This window comes from Denticeps clupeoides, chromosome 8 (assembly GCF_900700375.1).
Source record: "Denticeps clupeoides chromosome 8, fDenClu1.1, whole genome shotgun sequence".
NCBI lineage: Eukaryota > Metazoa > Chordata > Actinopteri > Clupeiformes > Denticipitidae > Denticeps > Denticeps clupeoides.
The window spans coordinates 11,793,573-11,819,837 of record NC_041714.1 but is presented as its reverse complement, the minus strand read 5'-3'; the positions used below and the strand labels follow the sequence as shown (position 1 = coordinate 11,819,837).

The 26,265-nt window shown below is 45.1% G+C and overlaps 1 long non-coding RNA gene across 2 annotated transcripts in view; it reads left to right on the top strand.

Moving 5' to 3' along the window:
* LOC114795897 (uncharacterized) overlaps nucleotides 1-25,534 on the top strand; it is an 82,356-nt gene extending 56,822 nt beyond the window's left edge. For both annotated transcript variants that reach the window (XR_003750565.1, XR_003750566.1), the window contains exons 3-7: nucleotides 10-340; nucleotides 2,476-2,544; nucleotides 18,113-18,539; nucleotides 18,936-18,975; nucleotides 20,913-25,534. This is a non-coding gene — a long non-coding RNA (uncharacterized LOC114795897). The remainder of the gene's footprint in view (nucleotides 1-9; nucleotides 341-2,475; nucleotides 2,545-18,112; nucleotides 18,540-18,935; nucleotides 18,976-20,912) is intronic.
* The last annotated feature ends 731 nt before the right edge of the window (nucleotides 25,535-26,265 follow it).

Below are 26,265 nucleotides of genomic sequence, written 5' to 3'. Positions count from 1 at the left end.
TCTGAGCAGGAACTGAAGTGGTACTCCAGCAGAGCCGCCATTAGACGGGTTCCAGACTAATAACACGAGAGACGGGCCGCCACGCCACGCCACTCCACTCCCCTCTGCTGACATATCTCCCATGTACACCTCCTGTCCCTCCATCTCTGCCTTCTTCCGCTTTCTTGCCCTTACCTGCTACCTGCCAAAACCAGCAAGAGTGGGAGGAGAGGAGTCACAGAAATGGCCAAATCGGTTCAAAGGGTCAAATTGTCCTCAGAGTTCTAATATCCCACCAACCACTGTTCCCAAAACAGTGAACCCTGCAACCCCTCCAGAACCTGAAAACATCTTGATATATGTGAGTTCTATTAAATTATTTTTTGGGATTTAATTTATTTTACAGATTTTTTACAGTTTTAGACATTTTGTTTTCTGTGCTTGTGCTACATTAATTGAGAGGCATCCCAATAAATAAATAAATAAACACTGCCCACCGGAACATAACACTTACAGATAAACTCTGAGAGACCTGGTAAATTAGCTCACTGGCTGATTGATGCAGCGTTGTTGACTCATGGGGGCAGAGTCGTTGGAGGTTTGGATTTTTTTTTTTTTAGAGAATTTTATCGCCATGTGTGCTAATGGCACAGGTTGGCCTGAAATATGCAAATGGAGGCGAGCAGACGGGCGGTGTTACACATACTGTTTGTTTTTGCCGTCACCCCCTTAACGAGGGGTCCCAGCCTGAAGTGAACTGTGCACTCTGACCCCCATCACTGCAATGAAACCTGCTTGTACAACAAATGAAAGCACTTTGGAAAACCTGCAATTTCCATTGGTAGATTTTTGGATTATATGATTTTTTGCCTTAATGGATATGTCCTTATTTCATTAGTGTCATTCAATGTTGTCATTATAATAATAGTATTATTATTATTATTAATAATAATAATAATAATAATAATGATCATAACAAATTATTATTATTATTGTTGTTGTTGTTATTATACAGACTTTGATTCAAACACACTGCCAGTCTTGTACTTAGCTCACTGTGAGCGCAAGACACACTCCAGCTCATTTCATTACTATTGAACCACATATCCAGTGAAATCCACCTATTTCAGAGTCAATAGCTCCTGTTTATCCAGACACAGAAATCATTATTCAAGTTGGATTCTTGTCTGTCCAAGCGCTTAATTAAGACACTGCTTGCTGTGTTGAATTGAAAGCAAATTATTCAGTTGGAGTGCTGTTATAATTTGGGATTGTTTGTCTTGATGATTTTTCTCTGATGCCAAAATAAACAGCAGTTTATTAAAGGAAAAGTAGCACAATAAACACCTTAGATGTCTGATTGTGGATGGCAAATAATAGTCAATAATTGTGCCATGTCCCAGTTTAAAGAATACCTTGTAGAAGGTGTAGAAGGATATGAGGTTTTTTATTTCTTTATTTTGTTTATTTGTTTATTTATTTATTGAAGAACAGGGGGACTGATTACATATTCAAACAAGGCAGTGGGGAAACAATTAGAAAACAGCTTTATATTTCACATGATTTCTGCCTTTGTTTAAAGGCATAATAGTTACAGATGCATATTCCAAATTGGGCAAATAAAAAAAAAACTGTCCACCTCTGTCAGCATAAATATCAGCAAATCAGTGACAGTCAGAGTCCCATGTTTTTTTTTTTGCTCTGACAGGCAAAAGAAAAATGCCACAACTGAGTAAGCCTGTGTACATTTAGTCAATGCTTCTTAAGTTGAATAATAGGCCATCAGTTTTAACTTTTTAATCTCATGTATTTTGTTGTCTAGTTCTTAATTAATCTTTATTCGCGATATTTCAGAAACTGAAACATAATCCATGATCTGTTATTAATGCAGTGGAAGAATTCAGGCAGTGTTTGCAAAATAATATCCTTAAATTGAATCATTGTTGCATGAATATATGCAAAATATTCATTTCGGGCTGTGTGAGGGTTGAGCGCTTTTAAATTGGAGAGATCACTCATGGGCTCACCTTTTCATTCCGGATAAAGCTGTGTGCGGTAACATTACAATGTCACCAGAGGAGAGAAAAGAGGAAAAATAACAGCACGCTCCAGCTGCCTAAACCGGCTGCTCAAGCCTTTTCTGCATTATTTCCTTTTGCCTTGTTCTGATGTGGATGTGTGGAAATCTTCTGTTCTTTACATATTTTAATTCAGGAATTTATCAGTTTTTAAATGGTTACTTCATTTTACTTAATTAGACATACATCATGTTTTCTCTAATTATTCATGCAGTTGACTACAAAACAATAAAAACAATCACATTTTTTATGCTAGCGATACATTTTTGCAATACATATGTTCCATCATGTCCTACCATACCATCATCTGAGCTTGCTGACCTCCATCAATGTCAGCATCACATTTCTGCACTCAGAACTTTTGTTTGTTGTGTTATTGTTTGTGCTTGTTAGCCGCTAATCTTCTCCCCTTTACCAGGAACTCCGTTCTGAAAGAGCAATTTTTTAAGCGTGCTGCAGGAACCATTCATCAGCCGAGCCCAGCCAGGTGATTTGCATGTTAAGAGGTTACTCCCCCTCCCTCTTGCGTTATTGCAAAGTTTTTTTCTTCTTGCTCTCTTTCCAGCCTGTCGCAGAAAAAAGAAAAAAACTAATATCCAAAGCAAATATTTCCTTATTCATGCATCCAGATTAACAAGTATAACCACAGCAGCATTCACTGCATAATAGCTGGTACAATCAAATTCGCAGGATATGAATTTCAATATAATATGGCCAATATTTTATGGTAATACAATAAAAATGTAAAGTTGAAATGATCCGCTTATTTTTATGTAAAAGGTATGCTGAAGTGTACTGTATTACACCGACACACGTGGCAAAGCCCGCGCTTTGGGATAGGCTGTTGCTAAGAGACAGAGGCAGGGAACGGACCATTTGCAGTGATGAATTAACTCAAGGAGGTGGGTGACAGTAATCTTTGTCACTAGATGCACTGGCTGTCTAAGTCCTGTCATTTTATGCACCTCATGCAAAACAGATGTACCCAGAATCTAAAAAAAAAAAGTCAAATTCTCCAGGAGGAAAAAAAAATCATTATACATTGCAAGGGCTGGATGGCTGTCACAAAGAATTTCATTATTTTCCTTCCTTTAATGAGTAGGTAGATTGTGCATATTGTAATTTTCACAGTCGCTTCTCTAAATAATTCTGTAACTTTCTCAACGAGAAGTTTTTGCCACTCTGGCGAAGGCTCATTACAATTGTGCCCTGGCACAGCCGCTCAATCACCCAATGGAAGGAATCACTCACACACACACACACACACACACACACACACGCACACATGCACATAAGCAGATCCGCCCGGCCCACTGTGTTTCCTATTCTCTCTGCTCCCTCCCTCTTTCCCATCAGCTCCTACCAGGATTAAACCATGAAACCCTGTCAGCAAAAACAAAAAACCTGGCCCTTCTTTTTGCAGAGTTGATACTTCTATTATTTCTTTTATTAAGTGTCAGTAAGTTGAAAGGCGGCTCTGCCATTAATGACGCATGAGGGCTAACAAAATGTGTGCTACGGATAAAATAATCATTTCATATTTCAACGTAATCTTATTCATTTTTCACAATCACGAAAACAAGCGATGGGCGGTAAAAATAGCCACTCGCACTACTGTATCGTGCTACTGTATCATTAAGTGGGGTCGAGGTGTGTGGGGGGGGGTCTGTTTCAGTGTTGCCCTATCCTCAGAGGTATGCGGGAAGCGGAGCAGTCATTTATAGCCGAGATCACGTCGGACCAACGGGAGAGCGTTAAAGCGGCAGCCCATGCGAGAGCGTTAAAAGAGTCTTTTCCTGCGTCCGCTCTAACAGGATGCTGAGGGCTCATCTGTATAAAGGAGCCGGGGGGAGTGGTGGGGGCAAGAAAAAAGAGAGATAGAAGGAAAAAAAAGAGAGGGAGGGAGGAAGATGAAGCAGGACTCCTCGGAGGCCTCAGGCTGTGGCTCCTCCGTCTCTGATTTACATTCATTGCAAAGATTTATGGGATACCTCCCCAGAATAAGTGGAAGCTGCAGGATTTTGGGGGGGAATTATTCAAAACAGTGATTATTTTTGGTGACGATTATGCATGCACACCTGATCAGGGTGTCATCGCTGCCTCCGTGTCCGGCAGTGATGGAACGGGCCAATTTCCTACTTTTCACCTGGCTTGCATAAAGGAAAATTCCAGCGACGCAGAGGCAGCACTCACGGCCCTCTCCGGTGTCACTTCCTGGACTAAGACTAAGGGGGCCACGTGCATGGATGCAGGGCCCACATATGTGCCCGGGACTTGGCGCGGGTATGCTCACAGGGAACTGGGAAAGCTTGCATTAGGATTTAACAAAGAGGAAGACATGCGTTTGTTCCTCGCATGTTCTCCTGAACAGCCCGGGGTCTCTGCTTGCACCACGTCGAGGTCATTAATGCAGAACATGGTCGCTGCTATATGACTGCTCAACTGTGACAAATGTGACATTGCTCCTCTGTGGAATATCACATATCACATATGAATGAGGACAAGACGGAGGAAAGCCAGCAAAAAAGAAAATGTGCTGTGTTCACACGATTTAAGATTGTTCTTTTTTTCTTGTAAGGGTCCTTATTTTAATGTCACCTAGAGAGGTGCAAATAAGGTAAAGTGCAGGTGGCATCCAGTACACACTGTTCATCTTCTGTGTTGAAAAAAAGTGAAAGTGAAGTGATTTTACATTTACAGCATTTAGCAGAGCGACTTACAATCAGTAGTTACAGGGACAGTCCCCCCCTGGAGCAACTTAAGTCTCTTGCTCAGGGACACAATGGTAGTAAGTGGGATTTGAACCTGGGTCTACTGTTACCCACTAGGCTACTACCACCCTGTGAAACACTGCAGTCCAGCACACGGCACACGGTGACACAACAAAATGAGTCCTCTGCTTTTAACCCATCACACTTGGTGAGCAGTGGGCAGCCAACCTGCAACCCTCTGATTACGGGACCGTTACTTTAACCGCTAGGCCACCACTGCCCCACAAAACGAGTTCAAGTTAAGATGAAGGTGATGCTCCGTAGGCCTTCCTCTGCTCCCAGATACACCTAACTGCCAAACAGCTTATTTGTCTTCAGGTGCATGTCCACAAACTGTGTGATGCTCTGCTAGTGACCTGCAGCACTGTCCTTTGAAGCTAAACAGGGCTGGCGCCTGGCCAGGACTCTAATGGGAGACCTCTTTGGTTTCTGGTTTCTGCTGGAAGAAATGTTGGTGAGGCCTACAGGAAAGACTCAGGACAATGATGCAGACAGGTGCTGTCATTTGAATGAGACGTTGAACCGGAATCCCAGTGGTAGAAAGCCCACCCAGCCAGTCCTACAATGACCCTTTTAACTCTGGTCTCCTAATAACCCACCACATTGAACAGGCACCAGCTCTCAGTCCCCATCCATCAGTCCCTACATAACTAGTCCCTGGTGAATGTTCTGGTGAAAAATGCCATCACATTGTACTGATGTCTATATAACGTGATTTGAGCAATTACTATTATATTAGTATAATCAGAATGCTCAATGCATTTTCAGCAAACTTATTGGCATCAAAAATATTTTTCTTCCCCGTTTTGAGGTTGTATGAAGCGATAAATATCTTGAACATTGATGGTGCAGGGTGTCTGCCCTTTTGCAACCTAACCACCCAAATATCATGTACTGCTCAACGCTGTTGTGTTCCTGAGCCAAGGACATGTGTGCCCGGACCTCTACATGACCCACACCCTCTGAAACCCAATCAGCTCGGCTCGTCAGGCATGGCCTGAAATGCCAGTTGACCACCTGAAGCCTGAGGACGTCTGAGAATGAGCTTAGACAGACGGGGTCCCGGACATGCGATCGTCATGGCCGCAACCTGAGACACTGGAAAATGTCTCTCATATTGATTTGCAAATAAGAGCATGAATAGATGTGTGGGATACCAGCACAGGTAATTAACACACAAGCAGGCCACCATGCCTCAAGTTAATATTTTACTACATGCTCCTGCTAATGAAACTGTTTGGGTCAGCTGAGGACTTAGTGTCAGTACTATTAGTATGTGGACGTGCACTTATCACCGCTGTGTCATACGGAACAATTACTGATATGCAGAACCTAATAACCTAAACGGTAAATATACTCAATTTTACACATTTCATTTAATTCCTTCTGCCACTATATTTGACCTTCTTCAGTTGGGTAAAGTAGTGGTTGGACATACACTGTATCCTGCCCCCTGAAAGTGTTAAAGTGTCAGAATCTTCCATTAAAAAGTAAATAGACATGCGACAGTATTTCTAATGTTAACCATTATAAAGTAAAGAGATTTCTAAATAAGGAAGAAATGCACTCTAAATAAATATACACTTATGGGCATATGGAGCATTGGTGCACACCACGGTTAAATTTTGTTGAACTTGTTGAACAACCATTAAGTTCCTCACATTATTCAATGCTCTTTAGTGTTAAATATTAGATTTAGAAGTGGTTTATAACTGTAGGATCTAGCAGAAAAATGAAGCCTGATGTCTGACAATATGTTGGTTGTTATTATATTATCTTTATTAAATTGATCAATTATGATGATGTTAAACATTATTATTCATGTATTGAAATGATTTTGGTTTAGTACTGCTGTAAGGTAAAACCTTCGGCAACCTTCTGATTACGGGGCGACTTTCTTTACCGCTAGACCACCACTGCCCCATTTACACACTTGTCTATATGTCTATATATGTGTGTGTCCTGATGATTTGTGGGTAAAATCTGTCTCTGAAGCAGAGGTGTTTACCTGAAAGGGGTGTGAAGGAGGCATGAACTGGGTGACTAGTGTCTGAGACGGCAGTCAAAGCCCCTTTAAGACAGTGTGTGAAGCGAGCAGAAAAAAAAAAATCTCAGGTCAGCTCATTAATGCAGCCAATCACGTCCACTCGCTAAGGGAATTAGCAAATAAATGTGTTACATCACCCTCACACTTCCTGCTTGCCTCTGTGGCGTATGGCATCCTCGCTGTGACTGTGGCTGGCCCAGTCGTCTTTGCACCACGGACGTGAGTGGGACAGTTCGGGATCAGCCAGCCTGTCTCATTAAACTCAGCAGACCACCCTCTTCTGACCGGCACCGAGGGTATCACCAGCGTCCAGCCGCCGCTTTCTGGTGACCAGTCATTATCCCGGCAAGCGCCTCCCCTGTCCACAAAAAGCTTCACCTCCAGCCTCTCCTCCTCCTGTTTTTTCCCCTATATCGTCTCCCCTCTCCCTGGCGGATGGATTGCATGAGTTGGGAGTGAGCGTTGTCTCGGGTGTCAGTGCGCTGTAATTGGTGGCAGTTTAAGGTGTAAACAAGGTGCCAGTTCAGCGTGTAATTGCCCCTGTTTGCAGCGTAGGCCCTGTGAGGGGGAGAGACAGAGGGAGGCAGTGGGGTGGCGGAGGGGACGGGCGTGTGACAGAGTGTGAGACCTCCGCTCGCTCCTCTCAAATTGGAGTCACAGACGCCGGAGAAGCGAGGCGCCACGAGTGACGGCAAACCCAGAGGCGCCGTGTGACATCCAGCTCACGCCGCCTCCTCCAGGTCCTGAAGAGCCACAATTACAGAGGGGACAGAGACAGGGAAGTAGAAATAGACGTAGAAAATACAGAGACAGAAATAGTCCGAACAAAGAGAGATGTTCCTCACTTTGTCCATTAGCATATATACATTCAGCACATACCATGTATGGGGGGGGCTGCATCTCAACCAGCCTGTTGTTCCCTTCATAGGGGATGGCACAGCGCATCCAGTCATGTTGAGTAAGATTCCATACTGTAGTGAAGAGTGGTCCGTCACTTTACTGGTGGTAAGCAAGCAAAATTACCCATCAGGCATTGTGTCTTGCTGGAACCGCATGAAAATCGAATTTAAAAGGAGCCTGGAAACCTACGTGTGTTTGTAATTGTTTAAGAGAATTATTCTTTGTCAGAAGTTTTGCGCATTTTGCAATGAATTAACAACAAGTCGTTCTTAAGGCAAAAGCATTATCCGAAATGGGAGAAGGGAGCGTGACATCTCTAGCAGGGGGACAAAGGGCTTGATTGCCCGAGGGCCCGACTGGGCCTAAAATAAAGCTCGGATCGGAAGCAGGGACTCCCGCTGAGGCCGCTTATGTACGCCGCTACACCGCTGGTCCAGAGTAATAATTATGTACACAACAGAACGGAATTCATCCCGAGTAATTCGAGAGCCTTGCGAGCAGCGCTCCGAACTCGCCCGCCGCGCCGGCTACTATAGCGAGCGGCCAGGTGGCCGTGGGCGGAGCAGCTCAGTGATGGGGAGGATGGTGATGCGCTTTACACGCCACCTCCTCTGTTTACAGCAGGTGATATATGAAGAGGGGGGTCCCTGTCCTTTTTTTTTTTAACCACGGCGGTGGCACCGTAAAAGCCGATTCGTGTCAATACCAGCTAAAGAAAGCGAGATCTAGGAAAAGAGGAGAAGATGGAGCACGTTCGATTTATTTGTTTTTATCTCTGCGGAACTGTTAGCGTCCCGGGCGGCGGCGCAGGGGGTGATTGGCAGGTGTGATGCGTTTCCTGTGAGGCCAGGACACCGGCAGATGGGAAGGGAGTGGCGGCATGTCGCTCTCCCGCATCTCCGGTGTCAGTGTGCGGAGATGTGTTTGCCTGTACACACACACACACGTACACACACACACACACACACACCAGAAAAACAAAGTGTGTGTGAGAAGCAGCTACACTTCACTTAAGGCTCCCAAATGGATACACACGCTGCTGCAGATTCCACCGTGTCACAGACGGTGAGGGGAACTTTGGCGCTCGCTGACACCCCCCACAATCACACAGTTGTTTATGTGCGATTAGGTGAGTTGGCTCCGGACTGCGTGTGTACATGTGTGTATGTCACAGGGAGGCTAAATCAATTATCTGCTGGAAGGTGCCTGGCTGCTCGGCCTCCTCTTGAACATTAGTGGCGGGCACGGCGGCGGGAGTTCAGCGGGGGTGACGCGCGCCCTGCCCCGAGCGCCAGGGCTTGCATTAGTGACAATACGCATTACTGTCCTGTCCGTCTCCCGCGGCCCAACAGCGGCGCGCTTAAGTGCCGAGGCCGACTCCCCTGACTTTAGCAGAGCTGACAGGCCGTGGACCTCGGCCTCTCTCTCCCACGGGCTCGGGTGGCGCCGCGAAGCGGGCGGGGCCAGAGGTGTGGAGCTGGTGTGTGTGTTTCTATGTGTGGGGGGGTCAGAGGAAGTCACGAGGCGGCGCTCTCCCTGCCCTGCCGGTGACACTGGGAGGCGAGGTGGGGAGGTGGACAGTGGCAGGCGTTCCCTCTGTCCCCACACATCACGCTGCAGCGCCACACGCCTCTTACATCGCCTGAATAATGCATTCGCTCCGGAAATGAGGAGCGCTCTAATGGCTGTGGGGGATTCTTCTTAACACGCTTCTCTCCTTTTCTGTCTCCCTCTCCTTCCCTCGCTTCCTCTCGCCATCCTTCCCGCCGCTGCATCCGCTGCAGGGATCCAGAGTGTTTCTCCTGCCTTTCCGCATTTCTGAAGGAATACGTTTCTTTCTTTTAATTGAAAATTTGGGATGATGCAGAGGTCTTTTCTGTTGGTTGTTAGGAGGAAAGGTCCCAGGAAAGGCTGAATGTAGCAAAGTGTCCCATGGCTGTCCACTCCTCCTGCATTATTCAGCACACAGTCATGTTTCTTCTACCTCGGCTCTCTCAGGTCCATCGTGTTCGGGCCAATTACATGAAATTTCATCCTCATGACTACTTTGCTCTCATGCTCTCTTGTTTTCACTGCTTGAATAAGTTTTATTTGGACAATGGCTCTTGTCGCAAAGCAAAGTTATGGTCCTCAAGTCCCCATAGAGCCAAGGTGATAAGAGTGAGGAACATCACCGGGGGATAAAATGACAACGCTTGAATTCTACTTCGTCAGCAGTTCTGATGAAAGAGCATCAACGCCTGGATTCAACACTTGGACCTCAGACAGTCCAGCAGAGGATGGGCGGCCGAGAAATATAGAGAGACAAGATGTCCTGTTAATACTGAGAACAGCGAACATTTTCATCACTATGCCAGGCTGAGTGAGAAAAAGTTTGCAGCCTGTATATCTCTCTCTCTCTCTACGTTAAGCACTTTGTGGCATGTTTTTATTTATTTCTTTATTTATATTTCCTTTTTTGGGGGGGTGTTGTGTGTTTTAGGCTGACATCCTGCAACCCAATCATCCCCCATAATGTGAGCTCTGATACATCGGCCTGAGTCAAAGTCACAAGTCAATAAATCCATTCCTCTCTGCCTGCCCGGCTCAGAGCCGGATCGCTCTCAAAACCGAGTAACAAAGTCCAGCAGTCTATCACAGCAAGGTCGTCTGGTGTCTGCACTTCAACAAAAAAAAAAAAAAAACAACCACCGAAGAAAGGAGCGGGTGTGAGAGAAAAAATAAAAGAAAAAGGAAACTACTTTTCAGACATCAGCTGTTCTCCCGCTGAGTCCATTTCGATTTAAATTCCAATTAAACTCGACTCAACAAGTCGTCGTGTTCGGCGGCGGGCACACAGCGCTCGTAACCAAGGCGCAACGGCTGTTTTCTACCTCAGCGACTCAACCGCCGCTGCGACTCCTCTCTGCCGAAAAAAAAAAACCCACTCTAGTGATTGATAGGTGGAGTTCCTGCGACAAGTGGTGTGTCAGTTCGGTTCGGTTTCAAAAACCCTGCTGGTGACGGGTGTTCTGGTTACGCATCAGCCCTGCAGCTGATTGCTCAAGGTTATGTTGGCCATAAGGTGAGGGATTTAGCAACTTCTCAGAGTCTCAGGCTTCAGTTCCAGGCTCCAGACCAGAGCTTAATATGCTGGAGGTGTCATAAATCTTCTCTTCTGTGTCGCCGATCCCAGACTCAAAGTCAAATTTGCATTGGCAAATGGGAAAATAGCGTACAGTTATTTGTTAATCTGATCTTTGTTTATCCAACACTCTTGTAATCCACTTTTAATTAAATATCCTCACAAATATGTGCAAGCAGCAGTTTGACTTTGCCTCTGCTTATGCCATCTGAATTTCCAAATCTCTGCTTCAGTGAGAGGAGACGGACCCCCGATCTCCCGACCGCCAGCCCCCTCCTCTGTCCCTCCAGTCTGTCTCTCTCTAGCACACAAAACACACACACACAAAGATACACACAGCTCATTTCCCCTCATTCACCTGACCAAACAGGCCTACTTGCCCACCTCAAGCAGTGTACCTTTGGAATACAAGATTAGGATTGACTTTTATTAATTGATTCAAATTGATACATTAAATGTGCTGTATAAAACTGGTCTGTTTCACATTCCTTGAAAAAAAGTTCATGCTTAGTGAGTGTAAATGACATGTTTAGATGGCACACTGAATGGCCATCAGTATTCAACAGTGTCGATGGTAGGTTGTAGAATAGTGGTCCCCCAAAGCAGTAGTCCCTATAACTACTAATAACGATTGTCCCAGCGTCACAAACAAATACAAATCTATGTAATGTTAACATAGAACATAGAAGCTGATCCTCTGGTTAGGGTTAATTGATAGTATGTCCCGCTAACAATCTACTACCCTTATATAACTTAATTTGAAATGGGCTTTCTGAAATAAATATGCATGAACAAGAACTACCGACCTATCTATATTTATTTCTGTCATTTCTGATGGGGCAGTAGTGACCTAACGAAAGGTTACCTGCTGTGTATCACAATGACAAAACGATAACTTTTGCTTCACTTTAAATGAAGTGTAACCAGTGCGGTGAAAACCTAATTAGAACTTAACTTCAATTTGTGTTGTTGCTAGCTGTGCAGCAGTGTTAACGGCAGTATTTTGAATAGGTTTTCTTTATACCAGAACATACAAGTAGATTTGGGCTCTGTGTTGTATATGAGCATTGTGGGGTTGGTATTGCGGTTGGGGTTGAGGTGTGCGTGTGGTGGGGTTATCAGTCAGCGCCTCATGCAGACCGAGAACCAAGTCACGTGACAGCAAACCGCCCTCCTGCCATTGTTTGGGTGAAATAACTCAATTTCCCCCACACACAATGCGTTTGTATAATGTTCTTTATCTATTTACAGTAAATGCCATCATGCAGCCGATAATGTAGGCAGATACTGAGACAGAAATTACTTTTCCCCAGCAACTTTTGAAATAAGATGCTCCGGTAATAAAAGATGGTATATAATATCAGCATGGGTATCCCAGGCCAGCTGGTGAATAACACCTTTACCACAGCATCTCCGTCCATTGCCTTTCAGTAACTCTGTGCTGTAAATGCACGTAACGTGAGATTGGGCTATTGTATTGAAGGTGGCAAGGCTGCATTAAAAAAAAAAAAACTCAAATTGCCATCACTGTCTTGTTGTAATTCAAGACACTCATTGACATGATATCTTTAGTCACATTGCCTTTTGTATTCCGAGCCCGACTATTGTGCCAGGCCCGGGTGTCGTGAATGCTGGTTGGCAGATTCGATTAACTCGCCTGGCGAAAGGCTAATTTCAGAAACATGGCGTAGATTTTAGGGAGCGCGGGCGATGAGAATAAGCCGCAGATGCGCTGGCTGCCTTGTTAGAGCGCAGTATGACGGAGGAAGCCGTCCGTGCCGCCTTCGTCGCGGAGATGATAGGCGCGCCATTGTCAGTCCAACTGTAATCTGGGTCTGACAATGGAGACGCTGCTCTGGCTTTCGAGCTGCGTGTCGCACTGTGCTGACCATGACCGGGGGGGCTATGAAGAGCTGCATGTAAAAAAATGTAAAAAGTCCTTTGGCTTTTCCAAATATTTATGTGTTTGCGTTGATATTGCATTTGTTTATGTTTGTTTATCAGCAAGTTAGCGTCTCCTCTTGGTTTGCGTCCAGAGATGAGAAGTGTGTGTGTTGGCTGTTGCGTTTAATGATTGACAGGTCCTGATGGTGAGCCATACTGGAGCATTTTGTTTGAAAAAGCTCCTCGCTGTGGGTGTTTGTTGAGCCATGAAATGTATAGTTTGTTGGGTTTTTTCCTCATATGAGAGCAAAAGACGGCAGCAAGCTGTTTTGAAATACCTCCACGCTATACAAATCGTTCAGCAGGAAGTATTAAACAATGATTTAATTGAGGCTTCTGCTTGCGCGGTCTCATTATCTGACTATTAACTGCAATGGGCTCGGTTCTGCATGGAACTTTTATATTGTGTTGATGTCTGGTGCACTCACACACACACCCACAGCCACACACAAATGATCTGGCTAATTTAGTCACTCCGCTCTCCCAGACAATAAGAAAAATAAGCTTTAATCTCCTCCTAGTGTCTCCAGACAAAAATTGCTTTTGTCTTTTTCGGCAGGGCGGCGTGGCACTCCCAGGCGGCTGTGATGGGGGCTTGCGTTGGTGGGCTTGTAATACCTCCACTGTTCTATGAGATGTGACGTGCTGCTATCAACCCTAATTGAATTACATACAGATGTATATGTGCATTGCACATTAATAAATTAAGAGCCATTTTTTATTAATGGAGCGGAAATGCCTAGCGCTGTTGCATCAGTCTTTTACTACGGAGCAGGGATATTAGGCCGCTGCCGATGAGCTCTATATTTAGTCTCAAAAAAGGAACCGGTGAGCATTAATGCACTTTTTATATAAGCAATTATGAAACTCTTCAGCGCTAATTTATGTGAAATCTTTGAGATTAGGTTAGGGGGGGGGTTGGAAACAGTGGCAGTGGTGAAAAAAAAAAAAGAAATGCTGTGAAACTGCATATTAATAAGCTGCGCCGAATCCACATGATTGCTGCCACAATTAAAAAGCCGGCAGAGGGGCAGCACTCGTCTACCATGTGGTAGAGCCAGAGAAAAAAGGGGAAGGAGAAAATACGAGCAGCGGAGAGGAGGAGGGGTACGACAGATCTGCCCCCCCCCCCTCTCTCTTTTTAGCTGAGAGATATTGATTTGCAGTGCGGAGTAATTAACAGGCTTCAGCGGAGATGTTGGAGGCTGGATTTAATGCACAGGTGGACGGTCCAGTGGGAGGGACAGTGTCCCCGCCCCCAACACATTCCAAAACCTCAGACAATTTTTTTTTTTAATTGTTAACTGGATAACTAATAATATCACCATCAGTCTTTTATTACTCTTCTTTCGCAGGAAATGGGGAATGTTTTTCTCTGTTTTCATCATCACATTCCAAGAGCCAAGGAAGATTTAGGGCTGATTTTATTATATTAATTTTCAGAACGTTCTATTATTTAAGCGGATGGTGTGAATATTTTAGTGAGAATAATTTTTAATTTAACACTTTTGAAGCCAGAGTCTATGATGTGAGCAGAGGGCCTAGGGACAGGGGCCTGAAGGTCTAGACAGATGGGGGGAAAAGCCATAAAGGAAAGAAAATGATCGAGAGCGAATGAGGGAGGAAAGGGAGAGAGTAGTGGGGGAATGTGAGAGAGGGAGAGATGAGTGGAGATCAAGGCCAGGCCAGATGCTGTGTCTGTCTTTGTGTCCTTGGAGCAGGAAGTCTCTGTGTTGAGTCGCCCTGTGTGTGTGGTTGAGTGTGTGTGTGTGTGTGTGTGTGTGTGTGTTTATTACAGACAGTGAGAGAGAGTGAGGATATGCATGTTTGTCTAACCTGCAGCTTTGCTCTAGGCTGCTTTCGGACCAGGGTCAGTACAAAGGGTCAACTTCTGTCCATCTAATGGAAGGATTACAATTCCTGTCTACTGCTAATGAACCACACACACACTGTACACTCAGACACAAATGCTCATACACATGCTCACTCACTCTTACAATGATAATAATATAACTAGAGAGAAATAGATTTTACAACAGTCATGGACACAAACTATGGAGTTAGCATTTAGCTTTTGCTTCTCTTTGGCCTACTTTTACCATCACGCCTGCAGAGTCATTCACTCCACCCTCTTACATACATATGTTCTGACCAATTCAGCTAATTTCCCTGTCGTCACAACCCATACTTGTGTGTTTCCTTCTTCTTTGTATAAGAGAGTTTGACACATTTGCATCTATTAACACCATTCCCTTGAGACATTTTAAATCTATTTTTTGTTTTAAATGCATATTAGAATACTCATTTTGGCCTATTGATTAAAATCCCTTAATATAAGCATGTAAGTATTCATTGTAAGTATTCATTCTTGCTATACTTCTAGTTGCAATTAATTTTGATGGTAGTATGTGTGCGTGTGTGTGTGTATGTGTGTGTGCGTGTGGAGTTCGTGGAGTTTGTGCAAGGCCAAAGCAGTATTGATTGGACCAAGAGGTCACTCTTTGCCTGCACTAGCCACATGATCCCTGTCCAGATAAGTATTGTTTATTTGCCAAAATGTGGAGAGTTAATTTGATTAGCGGAAGAATGCAGAATCCTGTCCCAGGCCAGTGCACCTCAAAGGGCCAGAGTGCGTTCGGGATGTTCCCACTAATCTAATTAGACCTTAACTATGTACACCCCCGACCCCAACCGCCTCTGGCCTGACCACAGAGGACCACTGTCAGACAGATCTTCCACAAAGCAGCTGACTGTGTCCACCGCACACAATGCTCCACTGTGTGCTAAAGCAGCCATATTACCTCCACCCCCACCCCACCCTTCCCCTCCCAGCGGTCTGCAAAGCACATTTAGTAGGTGTGCGTCACCTATCACAGCACCCCGGTACAGATTTAGATCCGCTTTAATGGACGTCAGGCAGCACAGTTAAAGGCTGGCGTTTATTCTTAAGCACTAAGTGCAGCCGCCGTTGCCGTACTCCAGGGAGGTCAGCTGTGCTAATAGAGACACGGCTCCCGCCGCCGCGGCGGTGTAATCAACAGCCGAGCCGCTAATAGGGACCAGTTTTCACAAACAAGCTGCGTCGGAGGGTATCGACGGCGGGCCGAGGAGATGGAGGGGGGAACAGGGGGCCTGCTGCGTGCCTAACCTCTCCCTCGGAATTAACACGAACGTCCCCGATCCCGGCGCCAGCCTCCGCATAGCATTAAACCCAGGTCAGCCCAGGCGGCGAGCGGCTCCCGCGACTGGCGGAGTTCATTACCGATGGCTCCCAGGAACGACCTGATTTCAGCTCCTTCACACTTTGAGGACACCACTTTGTTCAATTGCCCTACATGGGAACTTTCCATAATGGGGCCAGTTGATTATATTACTATGGTTATTTTACTTAATGCCCAAAACAGGAGATAATTTTAAAAATCTAGGGCATCTAATCACGCTGACTTTTTTTTTTTCTTTGTCTTTACGTATCCGTTTCTTTCCTTTCATCCATTTTTCCCTCTCTGACTTTCTCTCTGTAGTATCCAGAGGAAATCTCTTGATTTGACCACTGACACATTTAAGATTTGTATTATTTATTTTTTCTTACATTTGTTAAAGGTCCCCACCTCTGTGCCACTTCTGCATGAGGAAAGCTGTTTGTTAGCCCATTATATTTTATTAAGCATTGCCCCACAGCCAAGTCTTACAAGCTGAGGAAGCCCAGCTGTTACTGAGGCCCACCGAGCAGCGAGGGAGGGAGGGTGGAGCGGATGGAGAGGAGGAAGAATAACCCGAGGGTCACGTTCACCGGCCTTAAATTACATTTCTCAACATGACAGCAGCAGAAGTTATATGGAACTATTGTTTCAGGTCGGATTTGCGCGCGGCGTTAAAGTAGCCCCCGGGCAGTGCGTTGCCAACACGTGTTAGGCAGCAGCGTTAGCCAGGGCGCCGCGACGTGGTTTTTCGCCACAGGTAAACTTCATATTGCTTCCCAGCAGTTGAGCACAGTGCAGCCCTAACGCTTCCCTGCATCTGGCACAGCGAGCCAAACACACACACACACACACACACACACACACACACACACGTGTGTGTGTGAAATAACACACAGTACAGTAGCTCAGTGTCAGTACATACTGTGTGTGTTTATTATTATTTTCGAGTGAAGGAAGACTCTACAAGCAACTAATGAAACATTTTATCGTTTGTTTGCACCCTTTGTCAGGCGTTAACGATTTTTCATTATCAGATGTTTAATTTGAAGATGTATACATCTTGATCTGATTAGTTTAATTCTCACATCTTGCCTCATTTTTTTTGTGTGTGTCTCCGTGCAGTAGTCTGGTTTTCATTAAAGGATCTTAATGCATGTGGCTGGAAACTCTTTTTTTTCCCCCTCTCTCTCTCCTCTCTTTTTTTTAAAGCCATCTGTGCTTTTGCTTTTTGTTCCTGAAGCGCGGTCTGGTGGAGCGCCGTTAAGGCACGCTGCGCCACTATTTACCAAAGTGGGAAAAATATCCATCAGCTGCTCGGCCACTTGTGCCAGACTCTGGTTTTAATGTCATCAGCTCCAACTTCTCACGCTACACGATTTGGTGGGGATTTTGCTTAATCGATTTTCCCTGGCGCTACATCACAGCGCCAGGCCGACCAGCACCACCCGCTCTTCACACAGCCGGGAAAAGAGCAGGCATGGCCCCTTCACTGTAGTGTATGTTTGTGTGTCTGTTTCTATGAGTATGTGTGAATACTGCCATATCTGAGTATTAATACTGTATATTATTTTGTGAGCATTTTTAAATATAAATGTGTTTAGTGTGTGTATAAGCATGGCAGGTGTGTGTGTGACTGAGTCTGTATGGTGTAGTAGCCTAGTGGGTAACACACTCGCCTATGAACCAGAAGACCCAGGTTCAAATCCCACTTACTACCATTGTGTCCCTGAGCAAGACACTGTTGCTCCAGGGGGGACTGTCCCTGTAAATACTGTTTGTAAGTCGCTCTGGATAAGAGCATCTGATAAATGCTGTAAATGTAAATTTATATTTTACTTAGTACCAAATGTCCTCACATATAGTCTCTGTAGATATGTGTATAGCCATGTATGTGTTTTTTCTGTGTGTGTGTGTGTGTGTGTGTGTGTGTGTGTGTGTGTGTGTGTGTGTATGTGCATGTATGTTATAGACCAAATGCCCTAAGGAAAATCCCAGTGTCACATGCCAGTAATGCATAAGCATGTCCTAAGTGCTTTCTTTCTGTCTTTCTTTTTCTTTCTTTCTCGGAGTGTCTGCTATTGGCGAGGGACTGGGGTCTCAGTGCAGTGGCAGATGAAGGAACTGGCTGGCCGTGCAGCTCAGAGGACTTTGGCTAAACTGGCATGGAGATCACAGGCTGGAAGGAGCCCACGTTCTGCACATATTCCCTAATAAGTAATTCATCTGAAGAGGCTGCCTGATCAAGGGCCTACGGGCTCTCACCCCGCTGTTTCCACTGCAGCCTGCCCTCCGCTCGCTCCCTCTCTCTCCTCCACTGCCACTCGCCTTTCTTATTCCTCTTCTGCTCTGATCCCTCCATCTCTTCATCTTCACTGACCCAGAGTGGGTAGCACAAGACGCTGCAGACTCCCTAGAAGGGCGGAAACCGATCTGCAAATGCTGGCCATTCTGCTGCGCTGTCTCTGCTGGTCAGCTACAAGATGAGTATATGCGCAAGTGCGTGTGCAAGTGACCCCGTTTAATCTCTCTGTCGGGACGTTTTCATGTTTTTGGGGTTCGAGGGTATGGGATTTTAATGTTAGCGCAAGAGCTGACGCACCGGGACACAGCTGCGAAGATTTAGAAACACTACTCTGTGCATGGAGACCTCTGTCTAGCCTTTGGCTGGAGGTTATGAGCAGGAGTGTTCAATTCAGCAGAATAGAAGCATTTCCTCACACTTGAGAGACACCACGTAAGAACAAACAGTAAAAAAGCAGAAGAAAAGCAGATGTGTCAGTTATTACAGGAGCTCCAAGTTGTTCACTGTCCAGTTCTTTCATATCTAATAAAGGGGAAAAAGTAAACTCTTCTTCAAGCTTTTCATTTCTAATATGTCCTCTTCATTTTCAGACTCTTATAGATGAAAGATGAAGAAAGTGAATTCATTCTGGTAAGGCATTTGATCAATGCTCCTAAAAGGTGATCCTACCTTGTACTCTGTGAGAGGTTCAAAGATGGCCACCACAGTCCTGACTGGGACTGACCTCTGATGAGTCAAAAAAGAAAAAGATAGGCACAACGTGAAAGCAAAGGATTTCTATACGTGGAACAGCAGTATAGAAGACATGCTTATGTTCTTCTCCAACATCTTTTTCTTTTCTCTGCATTCATCTGGTTCTGTTTATGCATGCTATTGCATTATACAAATGCATTACCGCATTTATCAGACGCCCTTATCCAGAGCGACCTACAATCAGTAGTTACAGGGACAGTCTCCCTGGAGACACTCAGGGTTAAGTGTTTTGCTCAGAGACACCATGGTATTTGAACCTGTGACTTTGCGGTGTTTATGTTCATAGGTAAGTGTGCCTATTGGTGTCATATCCTGCAGATCAATAGTTGTCATAATCATACAGTCTACATACTTATAATAATACTTATTAATTGCTGAAATCGTAGAAGGAGACAAAGGAGACATGGACAGAATGAGTGAGAGAGAGAAGTGTGTTGGCTGTAATCACAGCTAAGTCTCCTTGTTGGGGCATAGCTGCATTATTACCATTCTGTGGCGGGCTGTTTAATACGCCTGCCCAAGAGACACATTTACAGGGATTAGAGCTGCGCACAAAGCTGTCGGACACTTTCAGTGGAGTTCGGCACAACTCTGGCCGTGACAACTCCATTCCCGTCCCTCTCCCTCACCGCCTTTTTCCACAATTTTCAGATTATAGAGCAGTCATGCCCTCCTGGGTGTTCCTTGGAGTGTCATCAGGTTGTTAATGTTGAACTGTTTGATAAGAAGGAAGCAGAGAGACAAAAGAGACTATTGCATACTCTTACAGCTGGTTAAATAATTCGATTTAGACATTCGCCATTGTGGTTTTGTTTTGATAAACTTAAACATCACAGCAATTTCAGTCCACAGGTCATTTTTCAGACTTTACATTTTGAACCCAGACCTGAGCAACTGAAGCAGCCCACACTGCCTCTGCAGGCTTGTACAGTCTGTACTAGGCATGATGATTGCATCATCTCATGAACACCCCTATCACTGTAGTACAGGGTCAGTCTGGACTTATGAGAACATGACCTTCCTCGGTTCCTCCAACGTCCAGTCTCCAAGCTGTTGTTCAGTCTGAATTTTCTACCTCTTGCTTGCATAGTTCATGTGGAAATGCTTTCACTTTCACTATTAAATAGATCTTTAAGTACAAATGTCCATTTATCCATGATTTGACATCACTAAATATTAAATTGATCATATTAAAAATTACTCAAAGGGAATATTTCTAAGCATCATAAGACTAAAAATCTTTGCAAATAAGATCTGTGACGACATTTGCTCAGCAATAAAAAATAAAACTGTACAATAAACCGGTAAAGTACCTGTAATGCTACAGTCCCACAAGAAAATGTGAAGTGAAGTGAAAGTGAAGTGATTGTCATTGTGATACACTGCCGCACAGCACTCGGTGACACAACGAAATGTGTCCTCTGCTTTTAACCCTCACCCTTGGTGAGCAGTGGGCAGCCATGACAGGCGCCCGGGGAGCAGTGTGTCGGAATGGTGCTTTGCTCAGTGCCACCCCAGTGGTACCTTGGTGGATTGGGTTTCGAACCGACAACCTTCGGATTACGGGTCTGCTTAATTACCCGCTAGGCCACCACTGCCCCCAAAAAAAGATGAACGGATGAATGGACTTTTTTTAAGTTTACAAAAGGTAAAGGCTAAAGTGTCATGGCTAAAACAGAACATGTTAAAATAAATTGCAAAAAAATGTAAACCCTTAAATCTAAATTGGGACTGTGGATGCTTTAGAAATGTTCCCCTTTTCTCCATCCCACCCTTTTCCCCTCATTCTCTCTGGCTTTTGTTCTCCTGGCCAGCATCATGTTGGAGCAGCAGAATTGGAGATGGCAGTGCCCACTGACTCTGAGCTTGATGTGGTGGGCGCCTCGCACACAGGGACTTGGGTTACGAGTGGACGTCCCCCCCGACCGGCCCGGCCCGCGCCGTCCCCCCGCATGTGTGAAAGTTACCCTCGGATTTACATGGGCTTACTGTAAGGAGGTGAGGAAAGGCTTTAAACGTTCCTTTGCGGTTGATTAAGCGGGGGAGTCAAGGCGAAGGCGGGCCTGGCAGCGGAAAGGGGATACGGGGCTGACAGCACCAGATTTACATCAGAGAGAGGGAGAGAGAAGGAACGAAAAGAGGGAAAGAACAAGGGAGAGAGAGAAAGAGAGAGGCCTGCAGAGACCTGCACATATCTGCGTCTGTTTAATGTTTCATGTCCAAACATTTTAGCTCTGTTATTCACTGTGCCCTGGCCCTGGACACTGAGAGAGACAGAAAGAGAGAGGGGGGGGGTTAGAGGGTAAGGTCATTGCCACTCGGTACCTCAAAACAGAGGCACTAGAGAAGTAAGCAAAAGGTAAGTAATATTTAGACCAACGACGGCACAAACAGAGAGATAGATAATGGAAAATAAAGAGGAACAGGAGGAAAACAAGGGAAAGAAGCAGCGCTAGATAGAGGAAGGGAGAGGAAGGGGGGCCGGAATGAAAGAGAAAGCCGGTGGAATAGGAAAGAGATTAAAAGGCCATGAACGTTATTACAGGAAATTGTGTGTCAACTTGTCTGAAACACCGACACAATGGCTCGGCCTTGTGCATCCTGAATGAACAGCAGAACAGTTCACCACTTCACACACAAAAAAATAGAAATGAATAAAGAAAGAAAGACTGGATTGGAGGGAGATAAGGAATGGATTTTAAAAAAAAAGGAAGAAGTATAGGAGGGGGGGGGGTCTCTCGCTGCCAGCGCTCACAGCACGTGTCTGGCCACGTCGACGCTCACCTCCGGAGAATGTGTTCCCGAGTCTCCAGTCGTTTAGATTTGCCATATCTGCTAAAGTGGATTTGTCCTCCTGTGGCCAAGGGCTACACCCGGTCCCCACGCACTCAGCCAGGCGCTGTGGACAGGGCTGGGCGGCCGGGGGTTAATAAGCCTAATGTTGAGTGGCACAACGCAGGAAAAGCCGCTAATGAAGCTGGAGCGAGGGCCGAGGCACCATCCCCATCGCCATGATGCTAAACGCACTCGACAAACGTGCGGCTGGCGGCGCCGACCCCGGAACGTCCCGACGTGCAACAGCCTGCTGTGTCCTGCAGTGTCAACAGTCCCTGCGAGCAGAGCACTTTCATCACCTGAGGAGGAGTCAGAAGTCAAGAACTTCCCAGCATCCCCAGCTTCATGCCCACTTTCATTATCTCAACTTTGCACCTGTACATGCCCCGCCCATTATTCTTTTTCTATTTCTCACCGATTGCAAACATTTTGTCAGTTTTTTTCCCCTTTAATCTTATGGATTAAAATGTTTTGTCACCTCCTTTTTTTATACAGTTTCACATTCCTCCCAACTGCCAAACGGGTCCCTGTTCACCGATGTATCCCCATATTGCCCGTCTTTTGATTCCAGAGTGGCGGTAATGAATTTACATTGAATAAAGGGGTCGAGGTCCTGCATTAGCAGCGGCGACCAGCCAGCAGAATGGCTTCGCTTTACTGCAGCGGCCGAGCATAAAACAAACATTTACAGGCTTATAGGACAATGCCGAGTTATAAAGCAATTTTTGTTCTGCACTCTAATGAGCACCATTAAAGTTTAAGACGCTGTTCAGAGTCAGAATCAGGTTTATTGTGTTTGTGCATGCTGCCAATGCTGCCTATGCTCAGGTACTGTATGCTAGTTTCACTCGTGCCCAGCACCCATGGGACACTTGAACTGTCGGTAGAACCAGTTTAGTTACAGCCATGCGCCTTAGTAGCTGTCCTAAAATCCCCTCTCACAGGTGACAGTGTGCCACAATTCTCATGTCACATCACCCCCATCAGCGAGTGGGTGTGAGTGTGTGTTGCATTTGTGTCTGTGTGTGTGTGTGTATGTGTAGCTCCCTGGCGTTCCTTGTCATTGTGCATCGTGGCCCCGTTCAGTCACTGTCACTTTGGGGCATCTGAGCACAAGTCTCTCTGTTTATCAAAAGTGGCCCATTACTAGCTGTCATGGGAAGGGCCGGTCAACAAGTAGGGGATAATATCCTTTAACAAATAATGTGCGTCGTCCTGACAACCTTTCATTACGCCACGCAGAGACCCCGAGCACACAGCAAGCTGAGATTAGGATGAGAAAAGTCAGGTACAACAACAGGAAGGCCACGTACACGCATTTGCACCAAAAACCATGTTGCAAGGTGAAAATCCGTCAGAGAATAATGGCAAAAACCTGTCTGTCTTAGTGACTTATGTGAGTATACAAGGAACAACCCACAACTCACATCTACACAGGAAATGTGTAATGAGACATAGCTTTTGGATGAATAAAGATTCAATGATGGCTAGATGGCTGTGAAATTCTACAGCTAGCTTCGTGCACTCACTTTGATTGGATGATATTAATCTGCAAAAAATAAACTTAATCATCATCAAATTATTGGCAAATATCAACATATGTAGTAAGACCCTGCAGCAGCTAAACCCCTTTTCTTCCTGTCCCAGTTGCTGATTTAAATTTTTTTTTTTTATTTGACCTTATATCAGACTAATAATCTTATTAATAGGTTTTTCTGTCAATTGACAGTTTGCATTCTATTATCAATTCCACAGAAATATGCAAAGGATAACCAATTTACATTAAAAAAATTATTTTGGACAGACATAGCAGTCTAATTTGGGGTCAGAATCACCTAAGACTGCTGAGTGAGTGTCATTGCTGAGCGATATTGCTCTGACCACTGCACACATCGGTTTTGTGTGTGTGTGTGTGCATGTGTGTTTGAGAATGTGTGTGTTATGACAGACTCATGGTTACTGGATGCTGTACCGTGTTGCTGATCAACGCTGCTGATATTAAATGGGAGAGCGCTCCCTCACCAGCGTATGATTGCTTAATTCTTTATTATTCACTCTGACACACCGCAAATGTGGGATCATATATTCTGTCAGAGGGTCACGGTCAAGATTTTATTAGACTGAGCTCATACAGGAGGACATGCGGCGAACAGCCATTGTGTTTTATTATTCGACTAAATGCTATATTTATGTTTGCTCATCTTTTGTCGCCATGATTCACTGCAGTAATTCAGCAGGTAAGTGAAATTTTAACGGCTCTACCTCAGCGTTAGCTGGTGGCCCCTGTGCAAGATTTTTTGCTTTGTGGTTTTTTATTTCTTTCCAAGGCTGATGCTGAATAAATAGATTTAATATATCAGTTTTACACAAAATATTTATGAAACAAAAAGCTGTATTTTAAAATGTTTTTTTTTTAAGACAGAAGGCCATTTTAAAATCTTTCTGTCCTCATTGTGATGACTCCGAAATAAAGGGGGAGAGCTGGTCAGCATAATGGCTTGAGACAGGATCTGAAGAAATGAATGTAAAGCAGTGGCGTTGCAGAAATAATAGGATTAAGAAACGTACCCCAGAGCTGGTCAGATACGAGAGCGTCTGAGACGGGCGAGACGCATTCGCCTCATCTCTCCTCTCGCCTTCTACTCTCTTTCTCCTGACGCATTTTCCCACGTCAGCTTTGAGGGCCTGTCAAAAGGGAGTGGGAGAAGGGACAAGAGACCCTAGATGTAAGAGAGTGGGACACCAAAGCCCCTCAGTCACCACTGCAGGGGTCTGATTTGCAGGGGCTCGAGTGAAAACTGAAAGGACGTTGGATCAGTTAAAGGGACGGTTCGGCCATTTTCAGCACTGACCTAATTAAAATGTCCTCAAACGTCAAATGGTCCATAGTATAACAGTGCATATGGATAATCATTTAAGAGAAATTTCTCCAATTCTTTTAGAACTGGCTCTACAGAGTGCAATGGGCACTCAGTTCTGACAGTGGAAATGTAGTTATTCCAAACAGAAAGTGCATTATTCAATGCGGCCACACCTCCGTTTGTCAAAGGTAGACAGAAATGCAGAAATAACTCAATAATGAACCTAATTAACATTTAGGAACAATACAGAAAATGGCCCAATGTATATTAAACTTGATATAAGGAGATGTTAAGATGCTTGCATGACCACACACACACACACACACACACACACACACACACATATTTGCATCCACAGCCGCACAGCATGGCTTCTGCTGCCTGCTCCACACACACTTGACCAGACTGCAGGCAGTGTTGCGACCACCCCTTAAACTAGTGGCCCGCTGTGGCCCCGTTTGAAGACGAGCGGTGCTGACAAAGAGAGCTGCCTGCAAGCCTCTTCATGCATCTGTCCTCACATTGCAGGAAGCAGGCAGGGCTGGCAGCGCAGCGCGGCGTGGCGCAGGCACACAGCTTTAAAAGCATATGTTGCGTCAGACTGCCACTTAGGCGCGGGGACAAGGGGTCTTCAGATAAACAGGTTTGGACATGTGATTGATGACCCCCCCATTGGGCAGCAGCATGGGTAGCTAGCGCAATTAAAAAGGGCCTGAGTCTCGAGGGGAGGTGGACTTTTCGGGAGGGGGTTGAAGTTCCTTTAATCTGTTATCACTGTATTGCGCTCCAGGTTGGATGTCACCATATGGAGAGGTGACAGGGTGGGTTGGAGGTGCGTGTTTGAAATGGGGGGGTGGGGGGGGACATCTGAAGCTCCTTCAGCTACTGCCCTCAGCCTATATAAAAAACAGCACACAGAGAGAATGGCTTTTGTTTGGCTCACCACAAACACGCTGCCACACAAGGAGTGTTCCGGAAGGTTCCGGGGACAGTTCATTCACCCGTAGGAGAATTGTGGTCACTGTCTGACCCCTGGAGAAGTTAAAGGACCACAGGAACCACTCCTACCCATACTGCTTGGCACAAAAGTTCACTCTTGGTCTGTCTAAGAGCTTCATGCATGTGTGAGAAATCATCTCTCTTCAGGCAACAATAATCTATACCGGATGGTCATAATGACAAATATCTGCAGTTGATTTGAATGCATTTGAATGCCAGAATTGTAATAATAATTATATGTATATAAATCAACATTTTGTGTATGTGAGTAAGAAATGGAATTAGGACTCATGCAATTGTGTCTGTGGAAATGTATGTTGTGTAACACAAGATGGTGCAGTGTAACATATCCTAATAGTCCAGGAACCGTCCATGTTAACTCAATGCATTTAACATTAAGTTAAACATTTAGACACTTGTTATACTGAAAATGTGTCCAACCATGAAATTAATGAATTATGAACTAATGTAT